Source organism: Mustela erminea, chromosome 13 (assembly GCF_009829155.1).
Source record: "Mustela erminea isolate mMusErm1 chromosome 13, mMusErm1.Pri, whole genome shotgun sequence".
NCBI classification, from domain to species: domain Eukaryota; kingdom Metazoa; phylum Chordata; class Mammalia; order Carnivora; family Mustelidae; genus Mustela; species Mustela erminea.
In genome coordinates, this window is record NC_045626.1 from 75,893,060 (window position 1) to 75,906,488 (window position 13,429).

The 13,429-nt window shown below is 46.7% G+C and overlaps 1 long non-coding RNA gene across 1 annotated transcript; it reads left to right on the forward strand.

The window, feature by feature from the left end:
- The first annotated feature begins 9,515 nt into the window (after nucleotides 1-9,515).
- LOC116572337 lies at nucleotides 9,516-13,167 on the forward strand. Its single transcript, XR_004278235.1, has 3 exons — nucleotides 9,516-9,604; nucleotides 10,075-10,252; nucleotides 11,646-13,167. It is a non-coding gene; the product is annotated as an uncharacterized LOC116572337 (long non-coding RNA).
- Nucleotides 13,168-13,429: the final 262 nt, after the last annotated feature.

The window sequence follows — 13,429 nt, forward strand, 5'->3', positions numbered from 1 at the left end:
AAAGAGATGTTGGGATTATTAGAACCTCTATGAACAACTGCAACGTCTCCCCTCTGTGCAGTCATTACCTTCTCATGTTCCCTGTGAGTGATGGGGTGACCAGAAGATACTGGGCCAAACTGCTCAAATGCTGGATTCCAAAATAAACAAGCTTGGACTGCTCTAATGTCCAGAATCCCACTGCTTAAGGTGCATCCCTGCCCACTCCAGCCTTGGCTTCTCTGGATGACTTGATTCCTACTCATTCCAGGACTCAGATATAGATCCAAGCTGAGTCCAAAAAGATCAGCTTTTATCCTAATCGTTGATTAATTTATTGTTAAATTACATATATAGTCTTGTATTAATACATATATTATGGTGAAGTGTCTCTTATAAAACATGGAGAAAATACATTAAATGTAAAAGGAAGATATGGAAGGTCTAATACCTTCTTATTACTCCCTCGTACATATAGCCAATTCTCCCTTTCCCATGCAGAATGCCCATTCACAGAAGAGCTGCCCACATCTCCAAAGAATTGTCCTTGGCCAAAGGGAGCTGCCTCACTTGGAAGTGGGCATTCCTCATCACTGTAGGGTCAGGTAGCTGACAGAGGTATACGAAAGGTCAACCCCTGGTGGTGCAGTTCACCTTCTAGAGCTCCCAGCTGGATCAAGCTGAAGCTGGATTCCAGCTGAGACCACACCTTTGCTTATGTTTGTACTCTATCCTGCTTCCCTTACTCTCTCATAGGTTCCTCCTAAGTGCACTGCCTGAATAAGTCACATGCGTACAAATCCTTGCCTCAGGCTCTGCTTCCAGGGAAATTGAACTAAGATAGAACATAGGAAACATGGCCAGAAACTCAACTTCCAAAACAGATACAATAGAAAACAAACAGAAATAAAGGTTCTTATACCTTCTTCCCACACCCAGAAGGATCATTCTACATTTCCTCCCCTTTGTAGATGCCCCACTTCAGAGACCAGCTTATGGTAAGCCTAGCCTTGGCAGGGTTTGAGGCAGAGGAGAGACTGGGTCAGATCTGTGGTTGAAAAAGTGGTTCTGGCTGCCCAGGAGAGAGTGGAATGGAATGGGGCCCAGGTTGGAAGCAGGTAGGGCAGTGAAGAGGAGGTTACAGGCATCCAAGCAAAAGCTGGTGGCAGCTTGGACTAACATGGTGGAGGAATAGTGAGAGGTGGCTGATGGGAAAAGACTTAGAGGTAGGACCCCCAGCACATGCCAGCTGAGTGTCTGTCAGAGGCCTGGAAAGGAGGATGGAGGGGGAGGATGCCTGGTGTCTCATGTGGACAGTGCTATGTCCACTGAGACAGGAACCTAGAGATGGAGCAGGCACGAGGGGGCAAAAGACAGGTTTCATTTTGGACAACTACATCTCCACCACCCCAGCAAAGGTCTCTTTTTTTTTGCAAAGAATCTGGAGTTCAGAGAAGAAGCACATACATTCTTCATCACAGGGGTACATACAAGGGCACAAGCCACAAGGCAGACCCAAGTCTTCGGGACAAGATTCAGTTTATCCTGTTGGCCATTTGTTGAGCACTTGCTATAAACAAAGCTTTTTGCTGGGTCCAAGGTAGACACAAGGGGCAGGCCCTCTGGAAGCTCGCAGTTCCCAGGGAGGGACAAGCACACTCAGAGAAGGCTCCAATTGGGTGCCTGGGTGGCTCAGTTGGTTGGACGACTGCCTTCAGCTCAGGTCATGATCCTGGAGTCCCGGGATCGAGTCCCGTATCGGGCTTCCAGCTCCGTGGAGAGTCTGCTTCTCTCTCTGACCTTCTCCTCACTCACGCTCTCTCTCACTGTCTCTCTCTCAAATAAATAAATAAAGTCTTAAAAAAAAAAAAATCTGATGCCCAGGCCACACTCCTGACAAATTAAATCAGAACTTCCAGGGTGCGGGCCCAATCATCAGAATTAAAAAAAAAAAAAAGAAAAGAAAAGGCTCCAATTTACTTTGCTGAGAACTCAGCAGGCTTCAGAACCAGACCTACTGGGGTCCAATCCTGGCTCTTCAATTTAATCGTTGGCTTCATCCCTCTGAGCCTCAGTTTCCTTGCCTATGAAATGGGGATGAAAACAGTGCTATCTACCTCATGGGCTGTGGCTATAACAACAAGAGCATTAACTAGCCCTTATTGAGACTTGAAAGTTCTAGCAGTATGTACTTGGCACGTAATAGATGTTTAATAAATATCTGTTGAATGAATGAACTGACCACTTATCATATATGCCAGGGGAAAAATTGGTGCCTAATAAGTGACATTATTTTTTATGATTCTTGCCTTTTATTTTTTAATTTTCTTTTTTAAAAAAAGATTTTGTTTATTAGAGAGAGAGAGAGAGAGAGAGAATGTGCATGCACAAAGAGAGAGGGAGAAGCAGACACCCTGATTAGCAGGGAGCTTGACACAGGTCTCCATCTCAGGACACTGGGATCTTGACCTGAGTTTAAGGCAGACGCTTAACTGACTGAGCCACCCAGGGTTAACAATTTTTTGAATTTTCTTAACAATTCTATGAGACAAGCATGGCTGCTTTCCCCATTTTTAGGAGAGAAAACTGAGGTCCTGGGACTCTAAGTTCATTGTCCAAGATCACACTGCTTGTAAGTGATAGAACAGGATCCCAACGCAGGCCATCTGGGTCTGGAACCTGTGTCCTCAGCCCAAAGATTACTAATCATTTGATGTATGTAAACCACAGAGTTACAGTCCTCCTCCGATTCCAGAAGCTTCTCTGAGCCCAGCTTGGGCATCTGGACTCTTGCCTGTAGGTAATAGGGAACCCCCCAGAAGAATGCAATCAGAGGCCTGACAGGGGCACATATGGGATTTAGGGAGACAACTCTGGTTCCCAGGAAGGATTGGGACTAGGGTGAGGCCATAATGAGACACAAAATTCAAGGAGAAGCCAAACAAGAACAATAAAAACCTCTCAGTTAATCAAGGTAAAGTCGGTAGTACTGATATTTCCTTTTGTCTCAGACTCCAGTGCTTTGGCTCAGCAAAGCACTCTTACTAATCCTGTCCTCACTTAAAATTTCGATATTTTGTTCACCACAGCTTTTTTTTTTTTCTGCAGTAATTAAAAATATGGCATTAAAAATGTTACTGTTCCCGGGGCGCCTGTGTGGCTCAGTTGGTTGAGTGACTGCCTTTGGCTCGGGTGGTAATCCTGGAGTCCTGGGATTGAGTCCCACGTCGGGCTTCCAGCTCAGCAGGGAATCTGCTTCTCCTGATGATCTCTCTTCTCTCATGCTCTCTCTCTCTCTCAAATAAATAGATAAAATCTAAAAAAAATGTTACTGTTGCCGATTGCTGAGATTTTTGGCATCCCCTTAATTTTGTGCCCAAGTCCAGGCCCTTCACCCAAGGCTGGTTTACTCACATTTCCTCAAGGCAAGACTTGTCCAAGTCTCAGTTTTTGTATCTGTAAAATGGGAATTATAGCACTCACCTCTCAGAGCTGCCAGGTGTGCTGGATGGGATTCTCCAGGCACAAGGATTGCTTTGTGAGTGGTGAACTGTGTGACTCACGGAGGACATTATCTGTTCCCATAGAGCAAGGTCACCCAGCATGGGGGGTACCCTTAGCAGGACTGGGAGTCACTCAGGATTTTCCTTCTAAACCTCAATCTTTGATCATACTGTTTCCCATCCTGTTCTCTCCTCCACCACTTACTGACTCTACTGCCTCCCCAGTAAAGACAGTCAGAATGGATTATTCCTAAAGAAATGTTAGGGCCAGAAAAATCCTCCAAGAATTCCCTGGGGGGATAAAAAAGTGTTCTTGTTTTCGGCAAAATCCATTCTGAACCAGGCAGTTGAAAACAAACACGGCTCCTTCCCCTGGTGTCGGGAAACCATACATTGTGTTTGGAGGCCTCCTGGAGTGGGCTGAAATATTCTTTCTCTCGGGGGAAATGAAACTCGGCTTCGTACACTACAGTTGGGACTGTTTCCAACCCCACAGTCAGGACATTTGCTATTCTGATTGTATAAGACCGAGTCAGTTACACACGCTGGGGCTTCTGAATATATTTACAAGGAAATCAGCATAATGCGCAGTTAATATTCAGAATGTGATTAATCCAAAAGCCGCACTCCATATTCCAATTACATCCACTGCTCCCTGATGTGGCCTGGGTTTTGCTTAAATGCATATGGAGTCAATTGGAGCGCCAGATTTATGGAAGCTGCCTAAAGTCTGGAGCTCTAACAGTAATAAGTTATATTCCTATTATGTGGTGGGCAATAAAAAATCTGATATTTATTCTGCTGGATTTTGAGAAACTCTTGGAAAGATCCTAGACTGCTGGAACACAGGGACATATTTCACAAACAAATGTCCCCACTGTGGTTTCACAGCTTAGATGTGATGGAGCCACCGTGAAGTCTGGTGCCCAAATACTGGAGAAGGCCAACCAGCATCCCCAACATGGCCGGTAGGTCCTCCCTACCCTAGCATAAGAACTTGGTTCTGTCCTCCCAGAAAGGTATAGGCTGTGTGTCCTTGGGCAAGACCCTCAGACTTCCCCGAGCATTTTTTTCTCCATCTTTTTCTCCATTTCCATCAAATGGGAATGGCCATAGCCACCTGAAAGTCCTCTTGCAAGTATTAAATGAAGAGATGAGCATGCCTGCACACGGGCCAGTGTCTGGTACATAGTAAGCAGATAGATATATCTAATAGATATATTCTTTCTAACAGATGTGTTTAAAAGAAGAAATGGAATTTACAAATGAATAAATGGATTGGAGTTTATTTTTTTCAGTGCATGAAGGTACTTACTAGAATAGGGTGTCCTTAAAATGTGGTAACCATACCACTGGGGGAGAAGGGCATAGGGAATGATGTTTCACGATGCATGATAGTGATTTTTATTTCTAAAGTTGAGCACTTACTTTAATGGATCTTGAGGGTAAGTAACAAACACATCAACCACATGATTTCATGATTATGATTGTTTAGGTCAAGACTCTAGAAGGCTGGCTATTGGGATAAATGTTTTTTTTTTTTTTTTTAAATAAGGTGTAACTAAAGATAGGCCAAAAAATCTCGAAAGTAATAGTAAAATAACTGCAGCTTAGGAAGCATTATTCTAGAAGGAGTAAAAATGGTGACAAGAAATCTTGGGGTTTGCTAAGTTCTTTCTAAACACAAAAACAATTCAGGGATCTTGCAGGGTGCGACGGAGTCACGTGAGTACCCTAGGGTCATTTGGAATTCCCCAGATGGCACCCACTGCCCATTTCCACCCATCTATCACCTGCAGGAAAACAAGGCACTGAAAATGACATCATTTTAGAGGGAAACTTGAAAGTTCTCCAATTTATTTTTTAAGCAAATCATTGGCCCACTTTGATAGTTCACAACCCATTCAAGTTATTTTCCAACACCCTGGTAAGCTGATGGCCATCCAGCACTGACCAGTGCAGTGGCTGAGAACCACTGGTCTCCATGACCATGACACACGGTTGAATGAAAACCACCCAGGGTATCAAGAACCCAAACTAAAACCAAAACAGGAGAGATCTGGTTCTAGCTTCTTCTGCTATCATGCCATTAGCCGGAGAGCGGCTAAGGCCACCATCACCCACTGTCCTTATTACAGATTTCCCTGCACCTTGGAAGAGAAATTCATTTCAGGCTGGACACTGTGCAGAAAGACAAGCTTACGGAGCAGCAAGGGGTAGGTTTGGTTGGTTGGGCGTGGACCTCTTTTTACATAAATTTCTGAAGTTTTCTTGTGCACTTGGAAAGAGCAGAAGCTCTTTTCCTTTGGCAACTGCTAAGGTGCTTTTCAGATGACCAAGGGCAGGGGCTCTCACTCAGAAATGGTGGGTAAGAATCAACGTCTGAGGACCCGGTGAAATGATGGGCAAACCGGGGAAACCAGTACATGTGCGTGCGCGCAGGGGTGCAGGTGTCTGCACTGACTGGTGCATTTCTCCAGGAGAAGGTCCGTGGCTTTCAGAGACTGTCAAAGTGGCCGATTTGGGTTTTGTCAGCTGTCTGGAGCTTCAGGGATATGGGATCTTAACACTGAAAAGGAAGAAGTGTATCAGTCAAGAGTACAGAAGGTGGTTTGGGGTGATGCTGGGATAGAAAAGGAGGCTTGAGAAATACTTCCGTGGACTCTGAGTCCACGGTGTTGAAGAATTACAGTAAGTGAATGTGAGTCAGGGGCGCCTGGGTGGCTCAGTGGGTTAAAACCTCTGCCTTCGGCTCAGGTCTGATCCTAGGGTTCTGGGATCGAGCCCCGAGTTGGGCTCTCTGCTTGGTGGAGAGCCTGCTTCCCCCTCTCTCTGTCTCTGCCTGCCTCTCTGCCCACTTGTGATCTGTCTGTCAAATAAATAAATTAAAAAAAAAAAAGTGAACGTGAGTCATTTTTCAACTATTCCTTGGGTTGTTAAGCCGTCCTTTTCATCTCAATACTTCTTTCAGCTGGTCCATATGGATCCCGACTCATCAGCAGCACGCTGACACTTCCCGCCAGGTCTCCCGTCTCTCCTGCCAGATGCTGGTCTCCTGGAGCGCAGGAGCTCTGGCTAATTTCACAGCACATCTTCTTTTACCTCTGAAGCTGCCGCTTGGTGGATATTTGCCAGAGGAAAGATTGTGCCTGTTTTCACTGCATCCAAATGGACGTGGACTCAAACTGTTAATCTCCATTACATAGTCATAAGGTGTTCTCGGGCTTGTTGCCTATCCACTTCCATCCTCAGTCTCCCATCAGAGAAATGGGGTGAATGTTCCCAGGGTCTATGGTTATTGAGATAATGGAGTGAACGGAGTTGGCGTGCTTAGGAGTTGGCGTGCTTAGCATCATTCCTAGCCCTATATGAGGCATGCCGTCAGTCATGGTTACTGCTCGACAAAATATATTTGTTTGAAAGACTGACCCCACTTAATTGTTTAAAAATCATTTAAGGTCAGCTGCATACAGCTCACATTACCACTAGCTTTCACAAAAGTATTATTCCATCAACTAATTCTTCGCCGAGAGCCCCCTACGTGCTTTCTATGTAGGGGAGCAATGATGCAATTCCAGGCTTCACGGGCTCAGCAAGGAGAGGGTGGTGTGGGTGTCCTTTACAGGCTCCATGCCAGCTCAAACAGAAAGAGCTAGATGCCACGGGCATTCTCCTGGATGCGGGATCAGAGAAGCTGTCCTAGGTGAGCAGATGTGAGGGAAGACAATTTAAAGAGCAGGAGGGGTGCCTGGGGGGCTCAGTGGCTTGAGCGTCTGACTCTTGATTTCAGCTCAGGTCATGATCTTGGGGTCCTGGGATGGAGCCCCATGTCAGGCTCCGTGCTCAGTGCAGAGCATGCTCCGGATTCTCTTTCTCCCTCTCCCCCCACCCCTCCCCCACTCCCGCTCTCTAGATAAATAAAAGTGCTGGAGAGATGGCTAGAGAAAGGCGCTGAAGGGGATTGTCCTCTTCACCTTTGAGTGAGGTGAGGGGCGCTGTATCAGAAACCGTAAGGCGAGAGCAAGCTTGTGAGTTAAAGGCCAGGGTCCCAGCATGCCTGGAGTGAGACGAAGCAAGGAATCCTTCAGGGTGGCCAGGCTAGGAGCACTGCCGGCTGTCCCACCTGTTCTCCCTGCTCCCATTCTTGGAGCAGTCTTTTCCAGTCACCTCCATCGCCATCGGGGAGATCACTTGGATCCTTCCATTCCCTCTCATGGCTCTCTGTGGCTGGCAGGATGAAGTCCAAGTTGCTTTTCTCCTCAAATGTCCTACTGACCCCTGATGACCTAATCTCTGACCTCAATCTCTGACACGGGCACCCCCCCCCCCGCCCCCATGCTTCAGCACACATACTGTGCACCAGCCTCCTAACTGCATCCATTCTCTTCATTGTGTGGGCCTTGCTCATTCCCACCCCAGGGCCTTTGCACCTGCTCTTCTCTGCACCTGAAGTGTTCTTCCTCCAAGTGCTAGCCTGGCTGCCTACCTCACTCCATTCTTGCCTTAGCTCTACTCCTCAGACAGGTCTTCTCTGGTTTCGTTAAGAAGATCCTCCCGCACTTCCTTCACATCTTAGTGCTTTCTAAAATCTACTTTATTTTGGGGTTTCCTTGCTTATTTCTTTTATTAAATTTTTATTTATTTTTTTAAATTTCTTTTCAGTGTTCCAGAGTCATTGTCTGTACCACACCCAGTGTTCCATGCAATACTTGCCCTCCATAATACCCACCACCAGAATTCAAGTTCCAGGAGAGCAGGGACTTCATCTAATTCACCACTCAGGGTGTGTTACTGTGGGTTCTCAATAAATCTAAATAATGAGTGGATTGAATGGGAAGCATGAAAACAAAGGCGTCTGGACCAAGTCTGAGGTGTGTTGAAGCCAGGGTTCTTCAGGCTCCCAGCAAACCTGTCGCCTGGGACTGAGCCTCAGGTGAGTGCACACCTCCCCCACCTTTTCCCTGTGCTGCTTCTACCAACAAACAGCTCATGTCTCCTTTCACACCGGGCTCACCCTGCACATAGTCACCCTTTCAACAACAACACATGTGCACCTAGGAATGTGCTAGGTCCTACTGTGGGGCATCCAACACAATGAACAGAAACACAGACTTGGGGAGCAGTCTGTACCACAATTAGATCCAGGCTCTGCCATGTATTTGACGGCTGTTGGAGCTTGGGCAAATCTATTTGCCTCTCAAAGCCTCAGTTTCTACATCAAGAAAATGGGGCCAATAATAGCACCTGCCTCACGAAGTGATGGGAAGGAAAGGATGCAATGATCTAGTAAAAATACTCGAAAGAGACTGACAAGGTCAAGGGGCAAAGCCGTTCCTGCAGGAGGTCCCCAAAGCAGCCGGGCACCAGACAGGGAACGTTGGGCCAGTCACCTCAGGTTTGCACATGCTTGAACGTAGCTGGCAAGGTGCACTCGCAGGCAAAGAGAACGCCCTGGCAAAAATTTGAAAAACTCTGGCCACCTGCATCAGCTCCACCCTGTTGAGGATTTGTGGGTTACACCTGTGCGGGGCACAGAGCTCCTTCCCAGAAGGGAGGCTTATTTCTTTTATTTAGTTATTTATTTATTTTTTAAAAATTTTAAAAATAAACATATAATGTATTATTAGCCCCAGGGGTACAAGTCTGAATCGCCAGGTTTACGAACTTCACAGCACTTACCATAGCACATACCCTCCCCAATGTCCATAACCCAACCACCTTCTCCTTACCCCTCCCCCCAGCAACCCTCAGTTTGTTTTGTGACTTTAAGAGTCTCTTATGGTTTGTCAGGGAGGCTTATTTCTTGATCCAAATGTTGATTCCTTCAAAGTGTCTCCCAAGAACCTAGAGACTAAAAGCCAAGTGAGAAAATGGAACAGAGAAGATGGAACATTTTGCCCCGTGCTTTCAGACTGTTGATCAGTGCGGGCCCCGGGGAGTGAATGAGTGAATGTGACTCTCCGTTCCTGCTGTATCTAAGTGAGGTGACTCGTCTGCATTCTGGGTTTGCAAAATGCATTCTGGGTTTGCAACTCTCCGTTCCTGCTGTATCTAAGCGAGGTGACTCGTCTGCATTCTGGGTTTGCATTTTATTAGGAGAAACACAGCTTCCCTGACTCCCGGTAAGTAGATGGTGAATAGATGATATTCAAGAACAGTGATAGAAGAGATGCCAGTTGGGAGTCTGTCTGGGGAAACCGTGGTCTCAGGGAGGCTCTGGGTCAGGCTCCGCAGAGTCTAGGTGACTGCGAGCTGCTGTTGTTACATTTGTAGTGGGGGTGGCTATTTGGTTGGTGTACATCTCCTTCCACCAGAGTCATGCTCTTTTAAAATATATATTGATTTTGAGAGAGAGAGAGAATGTGTGCGATTGAGAGGGGTGGGGGGGAGGGGCAGAGTAAGAGGGAGAGAGAATCTCAAGCAGATTCCCCACTGACCATGCAGGCCAATGTGGGGCTCGATCCCACGACCCTGAGATCATGACCTGAGCCAAAAATCAAGTCAGACACTAAACTGATTGAGCCACCCAGGAATCCCCATGCTCTGTCTTTGAAAGGAGTAAGTCATAAGTCACAAGATGTCATTTTTTCAGCCCCTGAGGTCCACTGGGGAGGAACACAGCAGAAGCTCAGCGTCAGATGGCTGATGATCCCATTGTATTTTCAAGATAGGAACATGGCTGTTCTGAATCAGAACTTTGCGTCACATGTGATGGAGAACCTTCTTCTCCCAGCTGCAGGCTTGCTGCCATTCTCCAAGGCGTCCACAGCGTAGGTCCCCATTGCCACGGAAAACTCGATTTCTAATCCAGAAAATCCCTGACTAATCATAACGTCCAGGAATTAGAGATTCTGATTAATAGAATTTTCCGCTTAACTGAGTGCTAATCAGACAATCTTTTGCATTTTAACCCCTCTGGCTGTTACCTTTGACTAAGTATGGAGGTTCCCTCTGGTTCTGAATCCTGGCTCTTATCCTTGGGGAGCTAGGTAGGTTGGGACAAGTTACCTAATGTCTTAGTGATTCTGTTGTCACGTAACAAATGACTTCAAATGTAGCAATTTAAAATAACACACGGTATCTTGTGGTTTCCATGAGTCGCTAGTGTAAGCACGGCTCCCTGGGGTCTTCTCTTCAGGGTCCCACATGCTGCATTCAAGGTGTCAGTGAGCTCCTTGCTGAAACGTGGTGGTGACTTAGTGAAATTACTGCGTTTTGTGTTCACCTTGATCCTCTAAGCATACACACTCATGATTTCCACTTTGCAGATGAGGAAACTGAGTCTTGACACGGTGCCATGATTTGGTACAGGGACTTCCATCGTGCAGGTGCAGGTGTGCCCCTCCCCCTGCCCCTCACCATCAAAGCCAGACTGGTCTGGCTTCAAAGCCCACATGTGTAACCAGTAACAGACGTTACCTCCTGCTGGCTGTGTCTTATTAAAAATTGGTGGAGCTTGATTGTGTCTTTTTTAAAATTTGAGAGTCTATTTCTTGCTAGGAGACATGTCTTAGTCCTGTATGACCCAGGTCCCCAACACAAGCGGGGGCATATATCAAGTAATTATTCCACGGTTGCTAAATAGGTGGAGAGGGTGGTAAGCCCCTGGTGTAGCCCCGCCCTTCCGTGCTATCCCATGTTGGCTGTCCAATGCCCAAGCTCACATTTGCAAATAGTGTGTGTATGGATAATAATGACTATTTTATTATGTGAATGTTTTCAGTGTCGTTAACTTTTAAAATTAAACTCTCCCCAAATTGCACAGTTGGAGGATGCCATCTCTTTCCTGAAGAAGACATCAGTCCACCATGTGGCTGAGACGAAGCTCAGTGATAGCCTCCTCTGTGCCTGGCTTGTGATGGAAAAGAATCAGACTGGCGAAAATAACGCGTTCCTCTTGCTGAGCTCATGCTGTGTTCTGTGCATGCTGCTAATATCTGATATAATGATCGCAACCACCCCAGGTGGGGGCTTCTATTATTATCCCCAGACAAGAATACTTAGGCTCAAAGCGGTAAGGGACCTATGAAAGGTGACTGTAAAGGCGAAAGGGGCAGGATTCAGACCTGGTCGCCCTGACTTCATGGCCTCTTGGCAGCCTCACAGTGCAGGAAAGCAAACGTGTGCAAACGCTGACTCATCTCATCTTCATCTCTGCCACAGGTTCAGTGCATTGCCCATTGTACAGACGAGAAGACTGAGTGTTGGGGAATGGAGCCCAAAGAACCACAGGTAGAAAACTTCAACGCTGACTTACAAATCCAGCTCTACCCAACTCCCAAACTTCTCCTCATTCCGTTTCTGTCACGCCTCTCTGCCAATCAGGTCTAGTCTCTTAGTCACACTGCATCCCATGCGGACCCCAATGGGAACTCTGGGCGGCTCTGCCCGCAGCCTGCTGGACAGAGGTGGGTCTCTCACACCCTCTGCTTTGTCTCTCAAGTGGCCTGGCCTCTCTCCAGGCCCCAGCAAGCTATCTGCTCCCATGTCAACCGTTTTTCGGGGCCTCCTGTCACCCGTGTTTTATAACCTCCTCAGTGAAGAGCAAATCTGTATTGATTTCAGAACAACTCAGGCTGTAAATTACAGGTCGTGATTGGCTTGGTCACCCCGAAATGAAAATCTATCCACTGCACCAGGCGTCTAAATCTAATTATCGTTGCAGGAAGCCCATTGGCAGGGTAGCCTGGTGCCTGTGCAGAAAGGAATGTTTCAGATGGTCAGCAGCAGCCTGCAAAATACATACCACAAAATTTAGAGCTGCCCCTAGTGTTTGTCTGGCAAACAGAAGTCTCGCAGGTTGCTTTGATCATCAAATTGAATATCAGAAGTGACCTTGAGCCATTTCTGTTATTAATAATAGTAGTAATAATGAGAATGATAAAATAACTGTAGCTAATAGTCGCTGATGGTTTGCATGCACTCTTTCATCTGGAAACCTCAGAGCTGTTCGTCACTTACTGGCTGTGGGACTCTGGGCCAATTACTTAGCTTCTCTATGCCTCTGTTTCCTTAGCTGTAAACTGAGGGAGAGAAGCAATATGTGGTTCATCACATTGAGGGAAAGGTTAAATAAAGTGATTTATGCAAATTGCTGAGATCAGGAGCAAGGTGCATTCTTGCAGTCATTATTCATGAAGAAACAGAAACTCAGAGAAGTTAAGAGACTTCCCCGAGGTCACACAGCTAACAGTAATTTTTGTCTGCAGCCTGGCGCATTGTTTTTAAAATGCTGTTTAATTGCCAGCATTGAAAAATGCAGCTGATTTCCTGTTTCTCTTGAGTATTGGAGAAAAACTGGCAGCAACGAGGCCATGTTTCTTTCTACCAGGCTTCCCTAACTAAATCTATTCTGGAAGGCCAGCTAAACCCCAGAGTGCCAAAGACTCTTGTGCAAAAACAAACCAACACCCCCCAATTTAGGGGGTTTTGAGGTTGTCTGGAGACAACCATCAAAGGCTTTGAGTGCTCTGAATCAATTAATGACCAGCAGCAGCTGAGCCCATTACGTGGGGTTTGTCTCCTGCTTTGCCACAGTCCCCACCAGTCCCTGCTGCCCTGCACCCCGCCTACCTCTCCCACAAGGCCTGTTTGGCCTCTGTAGACACTGGAGATTAGGGGATGATCAGCACACTCAAATCCATGAGAACTCTACCACTGTCACCCTTAGTTTACAGATGCAGGCACAAGGTCACGGAGATAGGGATTTGCCCAAGCTCACACAGTCAGCAAACGTCAGAGCTGGGATTTGAATGCAAGCCCACTCACACCCAGAGCCAAACTTTTGTCCCTCGTGGGGATTCCTTGCCAAGCTCGTGGGCTAAAGGGAAGTCTCCAAGCTCAGGCTGGAAAGGGGAGTCGGTGTCAGTCTCTCACGGGGAGGCAGGGATGTGAAAAGAGAGGGTCTCACAGACTCTCCTGCCACTCCTTGTCTGAGGACAAAGGGG